The sequence below is a fragment of the Gavialis gangeticus genome, unplaced genomic scaffold (genome assembly GCF_001723915.1).
Source record: "Gavialis gangeticus isolate Ggan-Ray unplaced genomic scaffold, GavGan_comp1, whole genome shotgun sequence".
Classification (NCBI taxonomy): domain Eukaryota; kingdom Metazoa; phylum Chordata; order Crocodylia; family Gavialidae; genus Gavialis; species Gavialis gangeticus.
The window spans coordinates 65,495,208-65,508,720 of record NW_017729030.1 but is presented as its reverse complement, the minus strand read 5'-3'; the positions used below and the strand labels follow the sequence as shown (position 1 = coordinate 65,508,720).

General features: G+C 45.6%; 1 long non-coding RNA gene across 1 annotated transcript in view; it reads left to right on the top strand.

Moving 5' to 3' along the window:
• Positions 1-13,513, top strand: part of LOC109301262 — a 43,261-nt gene that overhangs the window by 18,502 nt on the left and 11,246 nt on the right. Inside the window, exon 2 of the long non-coding RNA XR_002098488.1 lies at positions 2,575-2,693. This is a non-coding gene — a long non-coding RNA (uncharacterized LOC109301262). The remainder of the gene's footprint in view (positions 1-2,574; positions 2,694-13,513) is intronic.

The window sequence follows — 13,513 nt, the reverse complement described above, 5'->3', positions numbered from 1 at the left end:
ACTCGGCAGTGGCTGGGTGATGCACATGCCTGTTTCCTTACACTGATGATAGATAATATGGAAAATAACTTTAAATGTTGGCCTAAACCATTACCTTATATACTACCATGTTGGGGTAGTCTATTTATCAACACGCTGCACTCTGTTTAAGTGCACAGCCTGAGGACTGGAAATAGACCGTGCATTTTGCCAGAGTTTTACCCCAACTCAAAGTACACAATGTTCATTAACTATGGGAACTGCCTACACATTAAGCTCTATACCCACCCTGTTTCTCAGAACCCCCTGTTCCCCAAATCGTAGCTGTGAAATTAAAAGGACCTAGTCAGTTCTAGGCTGCTTAAGAATCTTGACACTGACAGCTTCTTGTCACTTCACGTTCACCAATTATGCAGTTAAATGGTGTGTAATTCTATTACAAAGTAGACAGTAGAACTGAAAGATGCTATGTGCTTAAGTGAGTTATGCACTTCATCAATATTCATAGATTCACAGAAGTTTAGGGCTGGAAGGAACCTTGTGAGATCATCAGGTCCAGCCCCTCTACTCTGGGCAGGAAAGACGGCTGGGGCCAAATAACCCCAGCAAGGTGTGCATCCAGTCTCCTTTTGAAAATCTCCAGGGTAGGTGCCTGCACCACCCCCGCTGCGAGTCTATTCCAGAGTCTGGTCACACGAACTGTGAAGTTTTTCCTTATATCCAGTCCAAAACCTTCTTCTAGGACAACGGTTCCCAACCTCAGGTTGCGACTCAAATGAGGGTTGTGGGGGCAATGCCAGCAACACCACACAAGGGATGAGCCGCACTGCGTGCTAGGAGCTTCCCTGCCACTGTGCCATCACTGCACTCCACTCCCAGCAGTGGGTCATGGCAAAAAAAAGGTTGGGAACCACTGTTCCAGGAGTTTATGACCATTCCTCCTGGTTTTCCCCTGGGGTGCTTTGGCAAATAGTTGTTTGCCTAGCCCCTGAGCTCATCTCTGATATATTTGTAAGCTGCCACCAAATCCCTCCAGAGGATTCCGAAGTCTTCTCTTTTCTAGGCTGAACACTCCCATTATGTCAGCCTTTCCTCGTACAGCTTGCTCTTCAGGCCTCTAATCATATGAGTGGCTCTTCTCTGGACTCTCTCAAGCTCCTCCACATTCTTCTTAAAGTGTGGCACCCAGAACTGGATGAACTAGGGCTGTGCGAAGCTTTGGTAGCCGATTCAATTTGGAAGAGATTTGACCTGATTCGGGGACTGAATCTCCAAATCCGAATCAAATAGGGAGACCCATTAAAAGGTCCATATCAAATCAGAAGCCTCCCAATCAATTCAGAGATTCAGGCGGTCCCTGCTCACTGCCACAAGGAGCTGGACCTGAGCTCCATGCTGGTAAGAAGGGGGCAAGATCAATAGAGTGCACTGTATTTCGGTGTCTGATAGAACATATTTCACAGTTTGTCTTTCAATACATACAGTATCAAATGCAATATGATGCAACGTGCAATGTATGTATGTCAAGTTTCCACAGGAATCATACTGGAGAAAAGAAATCATATGATTATAAGCGTGGGCATCATTTCATTTTCCTTACCTTCAAATGAGATCTTCCACCCTATGATTTTAAATTATATTGTCTATGGCATGAAAGAATCTGCCCTAAGAATGCATTGCACCACACTGCTACTTAAATATACTGCACGTGCTATATTATATCAAGCCAGGAGAATTTGAGAAAAGCATAGCACAGAGAGTATCCCATAGAGCTCAGAATCTGTGATCCCTTTATTGTCCCTGTGCACCAAACCTTTATACAGTAGTTGCAGGCATTCCTGCTGGGAGAAAACTCACCAGCCATTTAGTTATCATAGGCCCTAAGGCTTGCTGTGAAACACATGCGCTTACTTGCTGTACCTCATGGCAACTTTACATTTGTTCTTTTTCAAGGACTGTTTTCCTCCATTGACAGATACTATTTTTGATTAAAAAGATGTAGCCCATCTCAGTGGGCAGTTCTTCACTTTGCTGACTAGATTTTCAGATCAGAGTTTATTCTCTTTATACTGCACTTTCTCTTGCTTTCATGACAAGCAGTGGCTGCTTTGAAATTGGTCCATTACAGGAAAAGTAGCTATAGAGCTCCCTCAGAGGCAGACAACGACCTTTCCAGGCTGTCATAGGAGGCAGAATGATCCATGGATCCCTGGTCTGGAGCATTCAGTCTAAATAAGACAAAAGAAAGATGCCTTTTCTTTCCCTCAGATATGCTCAAGATGTTGGCCAAGGTCTAGCAAAGGACATGAGGTAAACCTGCAACAGTCATGTGAACTGGTGACCAAACACAACACCCATCTTTATTTTTAGCATCCAGCTGCATTTAGTGCTGTTATGTACATCTTATTTTTCAGGGATGACCATTTTGGAGTGTACAACATTCCAGCATCATAATGCTGTGATCCCACTGGAATAAGTGTTGTAAAAACATACGCAACAACATAGAGAGACAGGACAGCTGGTTTTCCAGACAGCCTTCTGGTTAGCATAGTCCTGCTCTCTTGGATCATGGTTTTTTTCCCCTTGTTTTTACAGGAATTATGCTGTTCAGTTGGTGCTTATCTGGACCTCTCAGTTCAGGCTTTTCCAGACATTAGCCAATGAAACTATCCAACACGCCTGGGAGACAAGTCAGTCTCATTCTCATTGTATAGGTGGGTGAATGGGGGAAGTGTCATAACCAGCTGGGTTTAAACAGCAAGACAGAACTATGAATGTACAGCCATCTCTGCAGGAGGGTGGTGAGAGAGAGGAGTAACAGTCGGCATGTTTGGCAGGTTAGCAGAAAGCTCCCATTTTTACAGGATGAAAGAGGAAATGTGAACAAACTGCTAGTTTAAAACTATAATGGAAAAGACCAGTGGAAACAAAGAGATCACATTTCCTATCTGACTGAGCCATATAATCCCACAGTACCATTATAAATGGCAAAGTTTCCCACAGAGTTAATGGGACACTACTGAGTCACTCTTAATAGTTTTTTATTTCATTTTTCCACTGTTTCTAATATCCTTTTATGAGCCTGGAAATAACTCTTTCCAATACAGCTTTTGCATTTGTCATACTGTGTGTGTGTGTGTTAGTATGTGCGTGCACCTGTGCATGCTGCATGCCAACTCATGAAAACATAGAAATATAGAGTCAGAAGGGCACTCAAAAATCTGCCTAGTCCAACCCCTGCAATGAAGCCCTGTACCTAGGTGGAACTCTGCCAGCCTGCAAGGGAAAAGCCACCATTTCCTACATTTTTCTCCTTTAAAAGCGAATCCTTTTTTAAAGTTTGTTTATGACCCTTTCATGTATTCTTGTGACTCACTTTTGGGTTGTGACCCAGAGGTTGAGAAACACTGACCTAGGCCACCTTTAACAGCTATTTGTTTAACCCAGTGGGCACCAACCTTTTTGGTAGGCATGCCACAAATTAATATCCAAACCTTCCTTGAGTGCCACACTGACCCCTGGTCCCATCTGTCGCCCTGTGTTTTCTCCCTCTCCTATCTGTGGCTGTGCTGCCTTCTCCTCCCCTGTTCTTCTGCATGCCATATGCAGAGGCTGCTTGTGACATTTGTGGTCATCCCTGGTCTAACCTGCTCTCTGGAATGAGCTCATTACTTCAGGAATTTTCTGATGAACCAAAAGTTTTTGGAAATAGAAGGTGATGATTCAGTGAAACTAGAAGGATTATATTTGAAAGCACCTTGCATTTGCTGAGCTTTTGCTGAATCCAAGGCAAGGATCCATTAGAATCCAGCCTGAACTCCTGGTGGTTTGCCCCAGGCTAGGAACCCAGTGTTTTCAGGATCCCTGCCTCTGGCCCTGTCCTACCCTCCAGACTGCCCACAACTAAGGATCCTGGAGCCTCGACTACCCCAGTATTGGAGGAGGCTGGCTGGCAGGACAGATGAGGAGTCACAGACTCTGGAGTTCGAGGGTCTCCAGAACAGGGCCAGTCACTTGGCAGGGCTTCAGAGTCCATAGGTTTTGGGCAGGTGCAACCAGGCACACAGATGGCTCCTGTGCTGAAGTCCCTGGGATTTCAGTGGCCACGACTGTGAGGAAACCAGCCATGCCAGAATTTCCAGACTTTCTGCTGTGGAGCTGGGAGCCCCAATGCTCTGGAAACCTGCTCTAACAGGGTCTGCGAGGTCCTTGCTATAGGGAGAGGACTTAGAGCCTTGACGTCTTGAGACAGACCTCCAAAGTCAGCGGCTTGAGGGAAGTCCACTTAGCGAGAGTCTCACAGCAGCTCAGCAAAATGAACATACTGTATTTACTTGCATAGCCCATGCAGCTTTCCCCCCAAAATCAGCCCTCCAAAATTGGGAAAAATATCTTAAATTGGGGAAGCTGATTTTCTTTGCTGGAATAGAAGCAGGGCGCAAGAGAACAAGCAGACACTGTGACTCATGGCCACCAAACTGGATGTGACTTCTCCCTGAGGCTGCAAAAATTAGGGGTGTAGTCCAGTGTTAACTTTCTCACCGCTGCTGGTGAGACAGTAGCTTTTGGCTGAAGAGCTGCTGAACTGCCTGAGGGTAAGTGACCTGCTTCAGGCAGTCTGCAGTATCTTGATGAGGCTTGTGATATGGAAACACCAATGTATTATTTAGATGTACTTCTATGAAGAACTATTAACCATAAAGAAGCAATAGTCTTGCACAGATCTGAGGCTTAGCCTTGTTGTTGTCCTGCCACATCAGAAAGTCCCTGCTGCCTCAGCCAGACTGTCTCCAGGGATGCTGCATCCTGGGCACTTGGTGTTTCCTGGAGGACATCCTTTTTATTAAACAGTTGGCCATGACTCAGGAAAAAATCTCTTTTTCTCTACATTCTGTCTTTCTAAAACAAGGTGTGTGTTTTATTTGGGGCATGTGATATGTGGGACAATATCGTATTTGTCCCAACTAGTGCTGTTACCAGATACCAGTTTTACTGAGCAACCACAAGGTCAGGGAACATATTTTGTTTCAGAAACACCATGCATTAGTGAAAACAGCATCTCTGGTCAACAGGAAATTTTCAAAATGGTGTCCTCAGACATGAAAGCAAATTTTAGGAAACACAAATTTCCTACCAAGAGGAAGGTCCTACTCTATGCAGCATTGGTCAGGCCGCAGCTGGAGTACTGCATCCAGTTCTGGGCGCCTCACTTCAAGAGGGATGTGGACAACATGGAGAGGGTCCAGAGGAGGGCCACTCACATGATCAGGGGACAGCAGGGCAGGCCCTATGAGGAGAGGCTGAAGGACTTGAACCTGTTCAGCCTCCAGAAGAGAAGGCTGAGAGGGGATCTGGTGGCCTGTTACAAACTAGTCAGAGGGGACCAGCAGGCACCAGGGGAGTCCCTGTTCCCCCGAGCACTGCCAGGAGTGACTAGAAATAACGGTCACAAGCTGGCAGAGGGTAAATTTAGGCTAGATATCTAGAGGCGCTACTTCACTGTCAGGGCGGCTAGGATCGGGAACCAACTTCCAAGTGAAATGGTGCTGGCTCCTACCCTGGGGGTCTTTCAGACAAGGCTAGACAATCACCTTGCTGGGGTCATTTGACCCCAATACTCTTTCCTGCCATGGTAGGGGGTCGGACTAAATGATCTGCTCAGGTCCCTTCTGACCCTACCAACTATGAAACTATGAAACTAGGAAAGTCTGATTTTACTCATCAGGAGTGTTGTTGCCCTCCAGAGCAGCCTAATTTTTAGAACTATTTTAGTCAAAAGTTGTTCCCTCTGTATTTTTCAGAGTTCTGGCATGCAAACTAGTATAAGCAAAAGGGATGCTGTGGCCTGAAGACTTCTTGGTGCTACAGGAAATAGGACTGAAAGTCTTGATAATATGATGAACAATATTTGTATTTTGCTAAAGAAGCTTCCAGCTATGGAGGCATCTGTACCGCGTATGGATTGTTTTGCAAACAGTTGAAATCCAAGAATCAGGCTTATCTGAAACTGCCCTTGAATGGGTGGAAGGAATTGATAGACCATTCCAGACATAACAAGATATGATTCAAAACTCTGTCCCAAACTTGGACAAGCACAGACCAAACTGTACCTGTTTTGGGGAGAAGAGGAGAGAGGCTTTTCAAATTTGAGATCACTTTTGTTTTGATTTTTTTAAAGGATTAAATTCTTGGGGTTCTTGGGGAAAATGTGCACCTAAGCAGCTTATTGGGGGTACAAATCTGCCTTGAAGAGATCTGCACCTACTCTCAAAAGCCACCCACAGCAAGGACCAGATTTTGAACAAAATCTCAGTTCCTTTTCTGCCTCCTTCAGAAACCCCAGACCCTCCCATAGTAGTGCTTTTACCCATGTTTTCCAAAGATCTCAATCCCTAACCTGCATACACCATGTTGTACCCTTTGGATAACCTGGCTTGGATCCTGGATAGCGTGCTTTTTGGAAATCTGATACTAACTGCCTAAATTGTCAGCCTTGCACCACAAGTCTACCACCACCATTAGTCCACTAGTATCTTACCCACAAATGTATCCTGCCAGACCTTTTATGTGGCTCATTGCTATAATAGCTTTGTGTTGTATATTGGATCAGCCAAGAAAAATAAAAGGGGCTTTAATAATTCTTGGCCTTGGAGACTTGAGAGGAGATGACTGGATGACATAATAACAGCAGCTGTTGTTGTTTCCTAACCCTATGTCTAGATCAAAAGAAGTTCAGAGTAATGTGTATGGCCTCTGAATAAAAAGACAAATCTCAAGCTTCTGATGCTAACATTTTCCACCTTTGATAAAGGCCTAGTCTGCGAATAGCTTTTGTACCAGTACAAGTCTGCTGGTACCAGGTGTGACTAATATGGTTACTGATATGGTTATACTAGTGAAGAGATTCTCAACCAGGATGCCATAGCAAACACCTACACATGATTTGCAAACACCTCCATGTGATTTGCAAGATAAACTCAGATATTTCAAATAGAGATCCATAGTGTCAAAAACATTCTGACCTGCTGTGGGCTTTCTGAGTACTCTGCAACAGAAGAATTGCTCTAGTAACTTTCTATAGCCTAGAAATAAGTGAAAACTAAGAGCTGGCATTTTCTGAGGGGTGCCTTGGGTCCAAAAGGATTGAGAACCATTGTAATAGTGAAACTCTGCCTCTGGTGCTGCTTAGGGTGATCTGTTTGCAGACCAGACTTCCCTTGTGAAAACAGGGTTAATAGTAAAAGGCACCTTTATGCTCATCCCTAGGGAGACTGTACCGCCTACACTATGCTACTTTGCTATGGCTTTTACATTTAGACAAGCCTTAATTGTCACTCTTTCTGCAGGCAGCAGAGCAGAAAAGAAGTCTTGTGGGTAAAACACGTCTCAGAGTCAGAAGATCTGAGTTCTGCCTTTGGGTCTGCCACAAACTTCCAATGGGATCCGAGACAACTCTTGTGACTCTCGTTCACCATCTGTTAAAATGGAGGAAATGGGGGCGGATCTAGGGGGGCATGGCAGTGCATTTGTAACGCCCTTTGGAACTGTGGAAAACAAGAGCTGAGCACCACTACTCCTCATCCCCTCCTTCTCCCTGCTGCTGAATTCAGGAAGCGATGAAGGGCAATGCCCAAGGTGCTCACCCCAGGGGCTCTGGAGCTGTGGGAAAGGGGAAGGCCCAGCCAGTCTCTGCACTGACCAGCTGGTGCACCAGGTGGCATGTCACAAGTCCAGTAGAGACATATGCTATACAGTTCTCCTTTCACTGGCTGAGGTAAAAAGCTTTCAAAGACGCACCACTACCAGACATTAACAGGTCTTACAAGGCCCACGTTCTTCTTGTAGTGCCCACCAGGCCCAAGAGTCACCCGCTCAGTCTGGCACCCAGAACAAAGGAGAACTTATTGAATAACTGGCATCCTTCTTAACTTAAAAACTGCAAGTCCAGCAGACTGAATGCAAATCTGGAAACTCTATCCATGCATAGGCACCTGTTAAAGCAGTGCTCCCATCAGGAAAAATGTTTACAGCTAACTCAGTCCAAAGGCATTGCCTTTCATGCAATGAGCTGTGTAGGAGCTGTGCATCTGGCCAGCGAGGGGCAAGTAAAAGAATTGAAAGACCAGAAAGCAGAGGAAGAAAGACCTTGATTGAGGCTTATGGAGCAAAACTGGAAATGCTTTCAAATGTGGTCTGTAAAGGAGAAAAGTGTCTTCTCAGAGATCCATGCTGCTTTGGAGAGGATCACAGGGCTAAAGTGGGAACCCCTTCTTCACAGCAGGCTTCAGTGGGACTATGTGGATGAGTGACTCCTCTGGTGAGTTAGAGGCTCTCTGTCTACCCTTAAGAGTTTAGCTTCCTTTTCTGCCCTTAGGACTAGTGAAGAAGAATGTCCTCAGAGCTGTTTGAAGAGGGCTCATGAATCCCTGATGGATGAGCATTAGTGATGTGAATCAATGGCTATGGATGTAGCATGGCCAGTTCCCATGATGTTTAAGTTTTTGTTAGCTTTATGGGTTGCACTGTACAGCTGATCAAGGCTGGCACAGACACTAACTGAGGAAATCCAGACTCAACCCCGTGCTCCACCACAGACTCTCTCTGTATCCCTCAACAAAGTCACTCAGTCTCTCTGTTCCTTCCTCAGCTTCCCATGTGTTCACAAGTACTACCCTGCTGCCCAGGCAGTCTGGGAAAATAAATACATTAGCGACTGTTCAGAGATTATTGTTGATGTGCCCACACAAAAATCAGTGATAGATAGATGGCAGAGACTAGATGACCCTTGGAGTCCTTTCCAACTCTTCCAGATCTCACAGGCACATGCATGTTTATTTTTAGCACATCCGCTTAAATCAATCAGACTGTAGCTATTTGATAACAAAAGGATTACAGTGAGGAGCTGCTTAATTGAATAGTTTGGACTAGAAAAACCTGGCATCTTTTCTGAAGCTGGTTGATGTAGGTGCAGAGTTTAAGGGGGGGAAAGGGTGCAATTTGGACAGAACAATATAAACTAATAAGATGCTCCAGTTCATGCTGGCTAATCTGTTTTGTGGCGCACAGACAAACTGCCATTCACACCAAAACAAAGAGTTAGTTATGTGTGTTGAAAATATCCAGCACAAATGTCTTGCAGGCTGCTTTCTGACATCATGCCTGCTGAAAATACTTCACAAAGTGTTTCCTAATTTCACAGGAAGACAGCCTGCTGGCATCTGACAGTACACGCTGCAGGAAAAATGCTAAGGGCTTTAGCAGCATAGCAAGGGCAGAAAGGGACACGTTGGGATTGGGCTGAGATGTTTTCTCTGGAATCATCATCTCCAAGGCAAGAATCTGCCCTCAGGCCAGCCCGATGATGTCTGTATTTCATTAGGACAAGGGCCAGGCCTGTTCTCACTCCTCCATATGCAAGAGTTCAAACAACAGAGTTAAATGGAGTGACTTAATCCTGCAGATCCAAGCCATCTCTCTCAGGCCAAATTTACAGTTGGACTGCTTTACCTGCATAGGTATAGGTTGTAGCCATGTTGATCTAAGAACACCCCCGCCTCTGGCTTCTTTACTGTTCACTCCATCCAGAAAGAGCACAGACCAACTGCAGATGCTTCCTCAGCCTGATGAAGGGTATTTATACCCGAAAGCTTGCAAAAAAATTTCCATCTATTTGTGTTGGTCTAATAAAAGATATCGGATTTACCCAAAGAACTTTGTTTACCTGCATAGGGGTATAGTGTCAATGTGTTGCTTGTGTGGATAATGTTACAGTGAACCTCCCCTTCATGTGCAATGAATTATACCAGTAAGACAAGCTTGCCAGAATAACTGGGTCTACACTGGGGGTTTAAATTGGTGCTGCTGTCTCGGCGAGGGATTGCACCTCTTCGCATCCCTGACCAACACAGCTCTGCCTGAAGACAGCTGCCCTACAGACTGAGATGAAAAGCATTGCTGCACATTGGAAAATGACCCTCTGGTAAGCATTTCAGATGGACAGTACTTCTAATGTGGAAAAGAGTACCATAAGGTTCTATGCACATTGGCTCCCAGCAGCTCCACACCAAGACCATGAGAAGAGCTCTGCAGCCCCACACAAGATGGAAATCAGAGAGGACCATGCCCCATAGCAGGAGAAAGCAGCGGAGCTCCACAACCAGTGTAGTTATATAAGATTAAAGGATCTGGGATTAGTTTATGGAGGAGATAGTGCAATTGAAAGGGGAATTCTGGCTCTCCAGCTAGGATGCGTCATTTGCAGTCCCCAGGTTGCAGAGCAGAGTGAAGGGCCTATGTTTTTTTTTCTCCCCATGCTTCTGGGCTTTGCTGGTTGCTCCGGGTTCAGGAAGGAATATTTCCCCCCTCTTGTTGCTACAGGCAGCGGGGAACTTTGACTGGGGTGTGCCAATGCTCCTGCTGAGACCAAAAAACCCAGAAGTTCCAGTTTAGAGCATCTTGTCCCTCTGTCCAGGGTTAAGCCGACTGCTACATTTGAGACCAGGAAGGAAGTATACCCCACAGTCACATTTGCATGGACTGTGGGGGAGTTTCTCTTCCTCTGTAACAGGATCTCTCAAGTATATTTAAAAAACCACTTCCTGTCTTTGCAGTGGCAGGATGTTGACAGTGCAGTCATACCCGTGCTTTACCTGTGGCAGGCCAAGGTATTCTTGGTGGGTTTAGGCAATGTGCGCAGTAGATGGGTGACAGTTTTTTGTGTGGTTTCAAGATTGGGTTTAACAAACATTTGATGTCCCTTCCAGCCCTACTTTTCTGTGATTCTATGATCCTATGATTCTAAGGTAGTTCCACTTGAGAGTGAAAGGATTTCATTTTCCACTCAGCCACCCCTGCAAACAGCCTTGAGGGGCAGCTGAACTCATATAAGTACAGGGGGTAGAGCTAGGTAGATGCTGCAGAACATTGTATGTGACTACTTCTTGACATCATTACATGTTGAAACTCTTCCAGGAGTGTTCTAATGAATCAGATCTCCTCGGAGAACAGTTACAAGAAGTGAATATGAACCTGACTTGCTTCAAAACCCATTGTAAGCAGGTTTCCAGCCTTTAGCCAACAAAAATGTGGCTCTCCAATTCCAGAACTGGCATTGCAAAATGTGAATTTCCTAGGACAATTCCGAACTGAGGCGCTTGCCTGTTGGCTACAGAAGTCATCCGATCAGCAGACAGAAACAATGCCATGTAATTTGCAGGACTAATTAGCACAGCTTCCAGTTTGAATTTCAGGCATTTTCATTCTCCCATCTCTGCATGACCTTCAGATGGAGAAACACTCATTAAAAGCTATCGTGAATAGCTTGTGAGTAAGAGATAATGAAAACCAAACCAGTAGTATCCCTTGGCCTTGTCTTTCCAGTTCTGTATCACTGAAGCCACCAAGATGTTTAAACTTAAACATGTGCTTAAGTGTTTTATTGAAGTGGGGCTTATATGCTTCTAGTTTCATGAAACACATGAGGCCTAATGCTGCAGGTTACTCACTTGGGTAGATCCATTGAAGCCAATAGGGCTATTATAGGTTAACTAGACTGTATAACTCTCATATGGTCCAGAATCCTTGAGTACATACTCTGGTTGCCAGCCCATTCTGAAGTCTATGCTGATGTCTTTCCTACTATTATTACCCACACGAGGTAGGCTAGCACATGCAACTATCATACCTTCAATTTGATGGTATCATTTTGTCTAGGATTCAAAGTAACCTAGACAAATTGGAGGATTGGGCCAAAAGAAACCTCCTGAGGTTCAACAAGTATAAAGTCCTACACTTACGCTGAAAGAATCCCATGCACCGCTACAGGCTTGGGACCAACTCGCTAAGCAGCAGCTCTGCAGAAAAGAACCTGGGGGTTAGTGGGCAATAAGATGGATATGAGTCAGCAGTGTGCCCTTGTTGCCAAGAAGGCTAACAGCATACTGGGCTGCATTAGTGGGAGTGCTGCCAGCAGATATAGGGAAGTAATTATTCCCCTCTCTTCTGCACTAGTGAGGCCACATCTGGAGTACTGTGTTCAGTTTTGGACCCCCACTTCAAAAAGGATGTGGACAAGTTGGAGAGTCCAAAGGAAGGCAATGAAAATAGTTTGGGAGCTGGGGCACATGACTTCTGAGGAGAAGCTGAGGAACTGGGTTTATTTAGTCTGCAGAAGAGAAGACTGAGGAGAGATTTGATAGCAGCCTTCAACTACCTGAAGAGGGGTTCCAAAGAGGATGGAGCTAGTCTTAGTGGTGGCAGATGACAGAACAAGGAGCAATGGTCTCAAGTTGCAGCAAGTGGGGTTTAGGTTGGATATCAGGGAAAACTTTCTCACTAGAAGCGTGGTGAAGCACTGAAATGGGTTACCTGGAGAGGTAGTTGAACATCCTTGGAGTTTTTTAAGGCCCAGCTCAACAAAGCCCTGGCTGGAATGATCTAGTTGGGGATGGTCCTATTTTGAGCAGGAGGTTGGACTAGATGTCCTCTTGAGGTCCCTTCCAACCCTAATTTTCTATGATTCCATGATTCTATGATGCAGACACCCAGAGGCCAGTAAGCAGGAAAGACTACAACAGGACCAAGAAAAGGAAGAAGCAGAATTTGAAATGGGCCAGAAGAGCACATTTTTTGGTCTGCATTTTCCTGTAAACTATTCTGCCTGGAACATTAAGTGAAAAATTTTAGTTCCATATCCTCCCTAAAAGAAATGCTCATACTAAATTCAAGTTATATGAGGCAAGAGCCTCCATGGGGTGGATTCATGGCACCAAGTGCTCAGAAAACTTCAGTGACAGTACACACACTTTCATAGTTTCACAGTTTCATAGTTAGTAGGGTTGCAAGGGACCTGAGCAGATCATCGAGTCTGACCCCTTGCCATGGCAGGAAAGAGTACTGGGGTCAAACGACCCCAGCAAGGTGTTCATCCAACCTCTTCTTAAAGACCCCCAGGGTAGGAGCCAGCACCACTTCTCTTTGAAGTTGGTTCCAGATCCCAGCCGCCCTGACCGTGAAGTAGTGTCTCCTGACATCTAGCCTAAATCTACCCTCTACCAGCTTGTGACCGTTATTCCTTGTCACTCCTGGTAGTGCTTGGGGGAACAGAGACTTCCCCAATGCCTGCTGGTCCCCTCTGACTAGTGTGTAACAGGCCACTAGATCCCCCCTCAGCCTTCTCTTGTGGAGGCTGAACAGGTTCAGGTCCTGCAGCCTCTCCTCGTAGGGCCTACCCTGCTGCCCCCGATCATGTGAGTGGCCTTCCCCTGGACCCTCTCAATGTTGTCCACTTCCCTCTTGAAGTGTGGTGCCCAGAACTGGACGCAGTACTCCAGCTGTGGCCTGACCAGTGCTGCATAGAGGGGAAGTATCACCTCCTTGGACCTGCTCGAGATGCATCTGTGGATGCATGACAAGGTGCAGCTGGCCTTCCTGACCGCATCCCCACACTGCCGGCCCATGTTCATTTTGGCATCAATGATGACTCCAAGATCCTTTTCTGCCTCTGTACTGACGAGAAGGGAGTTCCCCAGCCTGT